At 30.6% G+C, this 12337-nt stretch overlaps 1 long non-coding RNA gene and 1 other non-coding gene across 2 annotated transcripts; both read left to right on the forward strand.

The window, feature by feature from the left end:
• Positions 1–2010: 2010 nt before the first annotated feature.
• On the forward strand, positions 2011–2103 carry LOC113000941 (small nucleolar RNA R64/Z200 family). The gene has a single exon (XR_003266238.1). It is a non-coding gene; the product is annotated as a small nucleolar RNA R64/Z200 family (small nucleolar RNA).
• Positions 2104–4788: 2685 nt separating this feature from the next.
• LOC121173038 (uncharacterized) lies at positions 4789–5745 on the forward strand. The gene is made up of 2 exons (XR_005887156.1): positions 4789–5164; positions 5431–5745. It is a non-coding gene; the product is annotated as an uncharacterized lncRNA (long non-coding RNA).
• Positions 5746–12337: the final 6592 nt, after the last annotated feature.

The following is a 12337-nucleotide window of genomic DNA, read 5'->3' on the forward strand; positions in this document are numbered from 1 at the left end:
GGCCATGTTGTTGGTGCAGTCGAATCCTAGCCTGGCTGTGAAAGGTACACATTGATTGTCCGGAGAGACCAATACTGCCCCAACGCCATGGCCTAGAATGTTTGACGCTCCGTCAAACCATACGGTCCATTTGTCCCGATCTTCGTCCAATTTTTCCTCAAACAAGGCCATGATGTCCTCATCCTGGAATTCAGGATGCATGGGCTGATAGTCGTTAAGAGGCTGTTGAGCCAAATAATCTGCTAAGGCACTCCCTTTTATCGCCTTTTGGGTGACGTAGACTATATCAAACTCGGATAGCAGGACTTGCCACCGGGCGATTCGTCCCGTGAGAGCTGGCTTTTCAAAGATGTACTTAACCGGGTCCATCTTGGATATCAACCAGGTAGTATGGCTCAGCATGTACTGCCTTAGGCGATGGGATGCCCATACTAAAGCACAACACGTTCTTTCGAGCAAGGAGTAGTTCATTTCACAGGTCGTGAACTTCTTACTTAGGTAGTAAACATCGCGCTCTTTCTTTCCGGATTCGTCATGTTGCCTCAGCATACACCCCATTGACTCGTCTAAGATTGTCATGTACAAGATGATAGGCCTTCCAGGTACTGGTGGCATAAGTACGGGAGGATTCATTAGGCACTTCTTGATCCTTCCAAAAGCCTCTTGGCAATCCTCATTCCAGCGATCAGTTTGGTGACTTAATATAGGATTGGGTCAGACTTAAATAATGTTTTAATTAATTATTATTCTCTATAATTTATTGTGTATATGTTTATCATAATTTAAGATTTTATTTATATTTTGATTATTTAGAAATTATTATTGTTTCAGGATTTCTTGTTATTGTTCAATCTAAATATTTTATCTTTTGACTAAGTTTTTTAATAAAAATACATGCTACGAGTGATTCTGTCTATCTTCCATCAACGTTAGATTTCAGTTGTTCGATCTTATCAAGTTCTTTATTTCTTTCTTATTCTTTTATAAATTAGATTTTTTTCTTTGTCATTATTAGATTCTATTAGATTCTTTTTCTGTTATCTTTAAGTGAATTAGTGATTTTTTTTGTCATGTTTTATATAAAATATATATTAAATAACAAAAAATGTTAAATAAACCTGAATAAAATCGATGAAATAAATGGTCTTAAGAGTAAGTTTTATATAAAATATATAAATAACAAAAAATGTTGAATAAATGTGATTTATTAAGTGAAGCCATGATTAAGCATCGACATCTATCAAAGGGACGGTAAAGGTCCGCGGTGCATATTTGACATTGATTCGCCTCTCCCCACCGTCCGATCCATATCTCTCACCCCAATCTCCAGCCGTTCATCTCTATATTTCACTCCACCCCTTTACTGCCATTTGCAATTGCTAGCAGAAACCCTCCTCGCTCGTGTTATAAAATACACATTCACATTCTCAACTCAACCTCCATCTCATTTCCACCGCAACTCACTCCCTCTCTCTAATTCATTCGTAATACACAGGTTAGCATTTCTCCTATTATCTGCTTTTTATTCAATCGTTTTTCTTTATTTTATGCTAAACCCTAATCACCTGCCTCTCATTACTTCATTCCATTACTCTCCTCTCTGATTATTATTGTTTCTATTGTTCACTTTCTGAAATCGTATTGTCGTCTTCGTTATTTATGGCTTTCCTTCACTGTTTTCTTGTTCTTGAAATTGCCTATTAAATTTAATTCCATCGGTGAATAGACATGATGATTCTTACGCTGGTCTGTTTTTCTGAATCATCATGATAAATATAATATTTTTATTTTTATATTCTGAATTTCTTCATCTTTTCGTTGTGTTTCCTCTTTCAATTTTTATTTTCAGTGTACGCCCATGTGCTTTCCTTGGATTCTTGTTTTTGTTTCTTAATATTTAATTATAATATTTCTTGTGAATTTCTTGATTTTGTTGTTTATTTAGGTATTTTCGTATAGAAATTGAAGTCTTGAGCTAATCTTTTTAGGTTTTGATTTTGTTTTTTATATGTTCTGCAGTGTTCATTTCAGAGATAAATTTGCATGTCAGACTTCAGAAATTTTCAGATCGATGAGAATGAAAATTCTGTTACTTAGCAGAATTTTTAATTTATTTATTTATAATTGTGTTGCTGAGCAGAATTTGTAATTTATTTATTCATAATTCTGTCACTGAGCTGAATTTATACTTTATTTATTGATGATGATTCTGTACTCAGCAGAATTCATAATTTATTTATTTATTTATAATGCTGTTATTTAACCGAATTTATAATTTATTTATTTTTTATTCTGCTGTTAATGATAACTTATAATTTATTTGTTTATAATTTATTGATAATTCTGTTAAGCAGAATTATAATTTATTTATTGAGAATTCTGTTATTCAGCAGAATAAATTATTTATATTATTTTAAAAGGGTTTGAATTACTACCTTATCTTTAATGATCAATAGAGTTTGGGCCATTCTTTTATAATTTGAACATATGGCTATCACCTTTGATGCATTGTCTTTAATTTCTCTTTCATATCATTTCTTATTTTTTATTCATATCATTTATGTATAAAATTAAAATTTTATAATTATTAATTAAAATTTAATACTTTAAATTATACTAAAATACATAAATATATGTAAAATAAATTATAAAATATTAAAATCTTAATAATTAGTATTTTTAATTAATTATAAAAATCTATTCTTTTATTCACTCTAGGTAAATATCTATCATGAAAAAAACCTTTTGTTATATAGTTTTCATTTATTTTAACTTTGGAAAAATGAATTTTAATTTTTTCAATTTAGTGAAATACATAAAATAGTTCTCATTTTACATTTGACATTACAATCTGATTGTTGGTACAATCTATATGTAAAATGACAGCTAGTTACCAAAAGTTAATTTTACATATTTCAATCAATTAAAAGAAATTAAACTTAAAATGTTTCTAAAGTTAAAATAAATGAAAAAAATTTATGTAGATTTTTATAATTAATTTAAAATAATTATTAAGATTGCAATATTTTATAATTTGTTTAAATATGTTTATGTATTTTACTATAATTTTTATTATTAACTTTTAAGTAACAACTATAAAGTTTTAATTTTATACATAAATGATATGAAAATAAATAAATGACATGAAAGAGAAATTAAAGATGATATTAATTGTAATAGTCATAACATTAATGATAGAATTCAAAATATAAAATAATATCCAAATTTTATTGGTCATTAGAAATGGGGTGGTTTAACCCGATTTTTACTTGGGATCAGTTAGACAAACCCTTGTAAAAAAAAGTTTTTAACTCCGCCTATGTTCTCATAGCCGGTCCCAAGCCCGGACAAAGGAGGAGGGTTTTGATATTAACAAATGGAAATTATTACAGTCTTCTAGATATAATTTGTGATTGGAGGTAGGGTAAAAACTTTTGCATTATAATTACATTTTAATTAAATTCTATTGACAAGAGATTTCTTAGGAGGAGTCTCATGCTTTTTGGAGAGCAAACAAATTGTATATAGTAACTGTTATAAATCAATGCTCACTTGTTGATGGCACCACCCTCATTGGTGACATCTCCCCGGAGCAGTCTCATATTCCATTGGCTTTTGGAGTGGTGTTGTCGCATTTATCATTTGGGACTGGCCATGAGAGTAACATATCCATCCATATGTTTTGTTAAATTTTGTTATTTAAATTGAATAGGGAGTTTCATGCTATAGATCTATTTTTACTGTTTCTTTTATGTATCCACTGTGATTCATTGATTATATTACTTTCCAGTCATTCCTAGGTTACTATTGAGTTATGTCTTTGCGAGTTTTACTTAATATTTTAATGTGCTTCTAGTCTATTAGATGCTAATTTATTATTGAAAAAAGCAGATATGAATAAACTGGGAACATAACGGTGCTTGGTAGAACACAGAGCTAAAAGCTAAGTCGGTTACAAGAGTATCACTATTAATATTATGAGTAAGATGTTAAACCATCATCTCTTGTATTTATTAAAGTCGGTAATTTAAGATCTTGTTGGTAATATTGCTGCAGGCACAGTGAGCAACCGTCTGTCAAAAGTTGATAACCGGCAAAGAATCAGTTTCAGCCCCTGCTTGATTTAAGCAACACTAAGGTTGACAAATAATCAGTTTCAGCACTGCTTGAACTTAAGCAACAATAAGGTTGGATTAATTCATTTGGTATTTATCATGTGATTAAGTCTCTGATAGTTAATTTTTTCTTTTTGAAATTGCCTTTTGCCTTATTTCTCTCTTTATGAATTTTTGCGAATTCATCTATATGTTGAGAGACATGATGAGTTTTTCATTGCTCCGTGTTTGGGGAATCACAATGACTGATAACAATTGCCAATTTCTGATCTTCAAATGCAGATAATTTGTCTTTTTTTGAATTTCTAGAACATTTTGTTGCAGTAGAGAATTTTGCGTGTTAATGGCTCTGGTTTTCTGCTTTTTGTCGAAGTATTGGTATTCTTCTTAATGTGAGTGTAGATTTTATCATGCATGAGAATCGTTGCTATATATATTCTTTGCAATCTCAATTTTTTCATTTCTGTAGATGTGTTGCAATTGAAATTCATTTATTATTGTTTTAGCTTTTGATTTTGGTTTCTGCAGTTATGCATGTGGAAGTTAATCAAACACTGCATTTTATGATTATATGATGTAAAAAAAAATTATACTGGGTGTATTTTAATGAATTGAATTCTATTGGAACAATGCATAAATTTTCAATATATAGCATAGAATATAATGCGTTTCCAAAAATGCTGTATATATAACACACGGAGGTGATATAAGCCGCTTGTTTGAATGAGTGAGGCCTAATGTCCCTAATACTGAGTTTATATATTGTTTGGACAAAAAGCGGTGTCTAAGTTCTATGTTTAGTGACCTCGCAGTCTTGCTCCCAAGCCTAACACAACTCATAGTCTTGCACTCGGCACAGTAGCCAATACTCAAGCTTGCTCATCCTTGGCCTGAGTGGTTCCAACTCATGAAGTGCTTGCTCGACAAGGGATACTTCTGTCGTGAAGAGGGAAAAATGTTATGCAATGCTGGTATGGACATGAAGGATTTCAATGTCATTAGAACCAAGTGTGCCTCAATTTCGGTAGAGACCACTTTCATCTTTTAAGGTAAAATATACATTTTAAAGGAAAGTGTTCCTTGGATTGCTTATGGCACATGATATAATCTGTTTGATGTTTAGTTAATCATTGCTGTATTCTGTTTGTACAAAGGTTTGGCCGTGCTTCAGAACTCTGTCAGACTGTGATATTCAATTGGACAAGAACCTAGGCTTGATTTATACCATTTTTATATTCCATATTTGAGTTTTATATAGTTTGGAGCGTAGGTTTTATTATGATAATTTTATTCTTATATTGTGTCTGCTGTACAGGAGATTTCTTAGATAAAGGAGGGTATTTCAACAAATAATGCATGCTGGTAAATTGGAGAATCACCGGTTAAGTTAGTGGGCTGAACATTAGTTAATGACCTTTTCGGAAACCTATTCTGTTCATATTGTTTTTATTGGTCTAAAATTTCCCACGTAGCCTTCAGTGTGTAAGATTGAAATAACTCATTCTCCAGAGAATCTCACTTTCATGCTAGAGATGTCATTTTTGGTTCTCCGAGTTGTGTAATGGGAGGAGTTGTGTAATGGGAGGAGAAGGTATTGGATTGGCTAAGTGGAAATTTTATTTTATATATATACATGAGACTTGCCATTATATTATTTAAATGTGAATAACAAGGAAGATCTATTTGATTAGAAAATGGGGAATTTTGTGTCTTTATAAGTGAAATTTTGTGTTAAAGTGAGAAGCATAGGAGATTAATAGAAAATGTGTTGCATGAAAATGGTGGATGACTCAAGCAAAATATTATTGCTATGACTTGTCTGCCGCTCAATCATTTTGTTCCAATATGTTTGGAGGTCATTAAGAAATTCTATATGTTTAAGTATTTAATGTCCTTTTAATTGGTTTTATTCTATGCACTTTGTAGCCTAAATCATAAAAAGTAAGCTTCACTCAATATTTGATTGATCCTGTTCTAATTAATTTTCAACCTAGTACTGGTACTTTAGTGTACAAGGATCACCTGTGTGTTTCTTAATATGATTTTGTATGATATATACTATTAACTATTTTCAGATTGTATTCAACATTCTACATCAATTCATTAATTTAATTAAGAATAATAAACACTTTGTTTACTTGTAAATGGTCACAAACTTGTAATTAGAAATAATAAAAACCTACCCAGCGATGTCTAGCTATAAACAACATGGTACCTGAATTTTGGTAATGAATTTATGCTAGTATAGTCAGAGAAGCTTTCTCAGGCATCATTTCTCCAATAGAAAACTTATCATGCAGTATCTTAGGGGGTTAGATAGTAATCAAATGCGCCAGCATAAAACAGAGTTTATTGTAACATTTTTTGCAACATGTCACATCACTTTGGAAAATTGGATATAAACTTGGACATAGTATTAGGAAAGAAATTTTTGGAGTAACTTCGATTTCTATCCAAAGGGTTATGAGAATCCTAGGATCTTTCCTTACATTTGTGGTCCAATCTATTTGAGTTCTTTATCCAATACTCTTGCGGGGTAGGATTGCATCAATTCTCCCTTTCAAAGACAAAGAGAATGTCATTCTCTTCCTTAGACATAACATATTTGTATAGTTTCTCTTCCTTAGACGGAACATATTTGTATAGTTGTTTTCACCCGATTTTTATCTTTATGGAATTTGACCCATCCTTGTTAAATACCAACATGCATTTATGGCTCCTTCCATATTTAATACTAAGATACCGTTTGACCCAGCTTTTTTTTTTTTTCTTAAAAGTTACTTAAGTTAAAATAAAAACTAAGTAGAAGTTGTTTATTATTTATTATTTTTTTACTTTAAAAATTATTTAAATTAAAAGTTGGATAAAATAATTGAGAGTATAACCATAAATATTAAATTTTCTAAAAAATATTTTCCTTTTTTTGTTATTTTCTTTTAAAAATAAGAAGCTTTTTGTAAAGAAGTTATACTGTTTGGCTCAGCATTATTTATGATATTATTTGTGATATAATTTTACAAAATTTCGATATAAAATCAAATAAAATAAATTATTTAAGTCGGAAAAAGATAAAGTCGTAAAATTATTATAACAAAAAACTATTTTCACAGTGATAATATAGATATTAATATAATTTGAAGTAAATTCTTCATCTATGTAAATTAAATGAAAACTTTCCTATTTCTTTTATATATATATATTATAATTTGTTTCGTTAGCATAGTAAGAAATTTATCAATGGCAAAAGTGTTAAAATAAACATACAAGATTTATCCATCGAGACAAAAGTTCTTTTGTGATTTCATCTATTCTCTCTTCACAATGGATTTATCTTGGTGATGGAACTATATCATCATGTCAAAAGGAAGCAAGTGAGACTTTTAAGCTTAGAATGAGATGAATGATTCATCTTTATATTGTTTGAACAAACATCTTGGTGCCACTGAAATCTAAGTTCTTCACATCCTCAGCTAAGAACAAAAGCTTAAGAGAGATAATAACATTTCAAGGACTTGAGTAACACACTTGTAGTGTTCAAAATTTTAGAATTTGATATTAATTTTATTTAAGAAAATATGTATCTAAAATATTTAAATAAACTCAACAGGAAGCAACTACGACAAAAAGTTATAACTATCTGCAAAATGTTATCAAACTTAAAATTTGACGACCTTTAAGACTAAATTATAAAAAAATTAGTATCGATGAATAGAAACAAAATTAGAAGTTGAAGACCAATCAATTAATTTCAATAGAGGAATTCTTGAAAGGAAATAATCTGATTCTCCAAATACGAGTAGTCTTGCAACAAAGACCATCACAAAGCCACTTTCATTGCTTGAATGAAATTAATTGTTGATGCAAAATATTATAGCAAAACATAAGATCACATACTATGCACTACGATGATCGATAAACAAAAGTTAACAATTGAGCTTTGCCACCAAGTATGGGTAGTTTGCTCACACCATTGTTTCCTTCAGCCTCATGTTGTCGAGATAAATTAAATCAGAACCTAAGACCACATACCCGACACTCCCAAAACAAATCAAGCCATTAACCTTTGCCAACAACAAAAAAAATTGTTATTTTTCATTTTTGATATTTTCATTCTCATGTTGCCAACAAATGAAGGACTTAAAAACAATTACTTGTCTAGTGAAAAAAAACAAAGGAAAACATTAACTTAAAAATATGAACAAATATTTTTATATTTTTTTCTATTTCTATTATACAAAACCAAAACTCATACTTTGGAAGGACTTCATTTTGGCAAACTACACTATGACTATAGTATTTGTACCTTCTCTAGAAGCAAGGAAGCATTCCACTTGTCAACATATTCTCCGAATAGAGTACACTCTATCCTCACCCTGCTTGTACACAAAATCATTATTTTAAACAGACAAATAAAGCATAAGAATAAATAAACTTCCAAAGAAATATATCTTTCATCCTCAAGTTGAATCACATTCATCTGGGTCTTCTTGCCATCCTTTTCGTTCTCTCCCTTATTTGCAACTCTAGTGAACAGTCCCACGGCATCTTATCCAACAAATATCACAAGAGCATAATAGTAGAAATAATAATCAAATCAAAATTTATTGAATTTTGAAGAGAAACCTTTCCCACTAAATAATCAACATCAAGACCACCATCCATGATTGTAGAAATAGGCACCAAATCATACACAATGTTTGGGACTGCACCATCCTCTAACAATATGACCTTGGTGCTAAATTGAAATATGAGTTTGTAAGGATGGTGGTTAGTCTTGAAACCACCAATATTAGAAGCAACACCCACCAGACTGAAGGAATAACATTTTCCTTTCTTGATTTCATTTCGAAATTTGTAAACCAATGTCCTCTTCACAGTGGTGTGGATTCTATCTCCCTACAAAATAAATTTCCTTCCTTGATTTCTTTAATGTTACAAGATTTTGTTTCCATATATTTTTTACATTGCATTTAAAAAATATATGAAAACAAAAACTTGTAACATTAAAGAAAACCACCCATATGAGAATCTACCAATACCATCTCCAAGGAGTGTGATAGTTTTTTATTTTTGAAATCAGGAACCAACCACAAACGAACAACCCTAACACATATTTTCCAGTTTTCTCTAGTAGCATCAATCTCAACAATAGTGTTATGATTGTTGGCCATTATGAAAATTATGGATATACGGGTTTATGGATTTAGGAAAATACAGTGATAGCTAGAATGGTTTGTGCACTTCACACTAAAATTTTGAATCTATTTATAAGGTTCAAAATACATTATCCTATCCCTCCATCAAAAATCACATTTGAAATTAAAAATTAAAAATTTTTTCATTAGTGGATCAGATTAGGGTTTGAGAGAGAAGGGAATAGTTGTGAAATCCGGAAACCTATTTTATTTGAACTTCAAAATGACATAACAGCTACAAACTTACCTAAATTTGGACTCCTTTGTAAGTGTGCATACATTATTTGGAGGACTCTCCTCCATTTCCAGCATTCGCATACCTTTGTAAGTATGGTCAAATCCCTATTCAGACTACTATCACTTTATTTTTCTATTTGGGTGAAAACTATGCTCTCTGGGTAGCCTTCTCTTGCTCTCTGTCTCCCCCCTGCACGTTCTTCTCCTCTGATGTTTTGCCTTTACGTTGGGTTTGGTTTTCCTTTATGTTGTTTTTCCTTTGCGTTTTGTTTAGTTTTCCTCCTTGTTATTTTGCCTTTGCCTTTGTGTTTTGTTTTTGTTTTAGATTGGTAATTCCCTTTTATTATATACTCCATTTTATTTTACTATTGCAATTCCTAAAATAGTAATTAATGGAGATAGTCCCAAGGCCTAGACTCTGAAGAGTCCTTAAGGACATCTTCCTCTTGATTCAGGTTCAACCCAGAAAATATTTTAGCATGCAGACTGTATCTATGAATTGTACAAAACACATGACTCCTTAATTGTTGTCAAACTAATTTAAACTCTTCGCGCCTCAAAGTGATTAAATTTGTCGGGTTGCCTTAGTAGATCTCATCACAATACTCATTGTGCATCATCAAAGTTACTAAACTCGTCTGGTTCCCACAGTAGATCACATCACAATACTCATTGTGTATTAACTCGTCGCCCTTAAAAGGTCTTACAGTCGTGTTATTGTATGGTTTATAGCTCACAACTCAATGCACAAAACATCTCAATACGCATGTTTCATACAATTCAACACATACTAAATCTATCACATACGCCCAATCTCAATCACAATGTTATAATCCCAGGGCAACATGTTATCACACCTCATGAATCATATACACATCACAATATTAATATATACATGGCACAAACACAAACTTTACCTATGAAATTTGCAATGTACACAACTACTCAATTGTTTTCAAAATCATTTTAATTTGATGCTCCTCAAAGTGATTCAACTCGTCGGGTTCCCACAGTGGATCCCATCACAAAACTCGTCACCCTTAAAGGGTCTTACAATTATGTGATTGTATAGCTCATAATTCACAACTCAATGCATACAATATCTCCATCACATGTATTTCACCATTCATCACATATTCAATTTCTCACTTGCACACAATGTCAATTACAATTTCATGATCTCAATATAACAATTTATCACGGTAATCTAGTAAATCTTGTCCAAAATACAAACAAATTATACAAAAATGTTTCTCAAAATATGAGGAGTAAAATCCCTCAAACAATTGCACATAATCATATCAAAATTAAAGGAATCAAAGTCATAGGTGAAACACCAAGAGCACTCAATTTTATCAATCAATTTGCATCATGACATCAATTGGCCCATCAAACACAACAATCTCGTAATTATAGTCTTAATGTAAGAATTATATTACAATAAACATCCCAAAATAAACCCAAATTTGATCCTCTAAGGATTCCTACACATGTCCATTCTAATCCCAATTGCAATAAACTCATCCCGTACCTCTAAGCGGGCTCATGTGTATAGTCCGACAACGATAGTGACATCTTTAGTGGTTTCCTAAGATTTCTCAAGCTTTTCTTTGTTGGGAATAAATTTGTATGCCCACAATCCAAGTCATCATGAAATCAGTTCTAATTTTAATAATAAAGTATTATTTTGTTTTCATTGTCATATTTCACTATTCGATTAAATGATCCGTTTGATAATGTCCTTAATTAAAATTAAAGACTTGTTATTATAATAGAGATTATGATAGTGAGAAACAAGTTTGTTCTAATTTTAATCTGGATAGATTAATATATATGTGATAGTATTTATTGGATAAATATTAATAAATCTCATTTATTAATTTTCATATATAGATGAGTCACATGTTGATGTGATCATTGAACTGACTCAATTGAAATTTTCTAATGGTTAAAATTTACCATAAACTGTCAATAGAAAATTTTCAAGAAGAGGTATAATAGCTTTCTTTGACCTGAGATTGTCATATAATTAACAGGTTATTTGTTGTATTTTGATTCCGAACACCTAATGCTTTAGAGCACTTGTTGAATGGATATTGGATATGATTAAATACATGTAGAATTGATGATTAATCAAGAAGGAATCCATCAACTCTTGGTAATGAGTTTGAGCTCTATGAATAAAATTATATCTTGGCCAGAAAAATTAAATGAAAGAAGAAATGAGTTTCTTAAGTCGTTATGAGTTAACTCATAAGGGTTTGACAGTAATACCATACTCTAGAGTTAACCCAGAACTGTAAAGATGGAAGAAATTATTACAGTACTCTTTTATTGCTACTTCATGATATCCGGACGTTAAGGAGTGTTGGTAGATGCCAAACTTGATTAGTATATTAATTTAATTAATATATTACCGGCTTAGTATTGAATCTACGGGGTCACACACAAACGAGTGTTCTAATCTCTGTTAAAGAAATTATTTTAATATTTGATGATTAATTAAATTAGATAATTTAATATGATTAAATGATTTAAAAAAGGTGGAATATTATTATATTTATGCTAGCAATGAAAATATAAATAATGTGAAAGATTTGATGAAAGAATAGAAACAAACATGCATGCTTTTGTATTTGGAATTTGGGTTGAAAAGACAGCTAAATACAAGTTTGACATGGTCAATTATTATTTCAATTTTAATTGCTAAATGGTTAGCAATAAAATGTAACAAGTAATAATATAGCTTAAAAAAAGGATACTATCAATAATGATTTTGATTTGATTAGA

The sequence above is a fragment of the Glycine max genome, chromosome 11, assembly GCF_000004515.6.
Source record: "Glycine max cultivar Williams 82 chromosome 11, Glycine_max_v4.0, whole genome shotgun sequence".
NCBI classification, from domain to species: domain Eukaryota; kingdom Viridiplantae; phylum Streptophyta; class Magnoliopsida; order Fabales; family Fabaceae; genus Glycine; species Glycine max.